This window comes from Penaeus monodon, chromosome 22, assembly GCF_015228065.2.
Source record: "Penaeus monodon isolate SGIC_2016 chromosome 22, NSTDA_Pmon_1, whole genome shotgun sequence".
Classification (NCBI taxonomy): domain Eukaryota; kingdom Metazoa; phylum Arthropoda; class Malacostraca; order Decapoda; family Penaeidae; genus Penaeus; species Penaeus monodon.
In genome coordinates this window covers 29,431,354-29,431,860 of record NC_051407.1, presented here as the reverse complement: position 1 = coordinate 29,431,860, position 507 = coordinate 29,431,354, and positions in this window count along the sequence as shown.

The window sequence follows — 507 nt, the reverse complement described above, 5'->3', positions numbered from 1 at the left end:
GCATGGAGAAAATATCGTCATGATCACCTTGAAAAAGAGAGAAGAAAAAAGTATGAAAAGCTCATCCAGCGTCACGGATAAAGACAAAACCATGTTATTTAACGAGGAACGAGGTAGTTGCTTGAGTGGCCACCTCCTCGCTAGACGTCAGCCGGTATTTTGTTGAGGTGAGTCTTTTTCTGAATATGTTCACAGAGATAAATCATATGTTCACAGAGATAAAACTTTTAAACGTTTTATTATACATATTTATCAAAAGTTTGCTGTCTTTCAAATATTGAAATAAAGGTGTTCATACTTAAAATGGTTTTAAATCATCTTCAAGCCATATTGTAAACATTGGAATAAAAATATAATACAAACTAAAGGTTCCATGTACCTATATCAAGCAATGATACAAAACGACTACAGAGAACGATGTAATATGTCGCACTCTGATATGCCGTATGCGTTATACAGTAAACGGTATTCCTCGTCACGGCTACCACACTTCACGCTACCGAACCC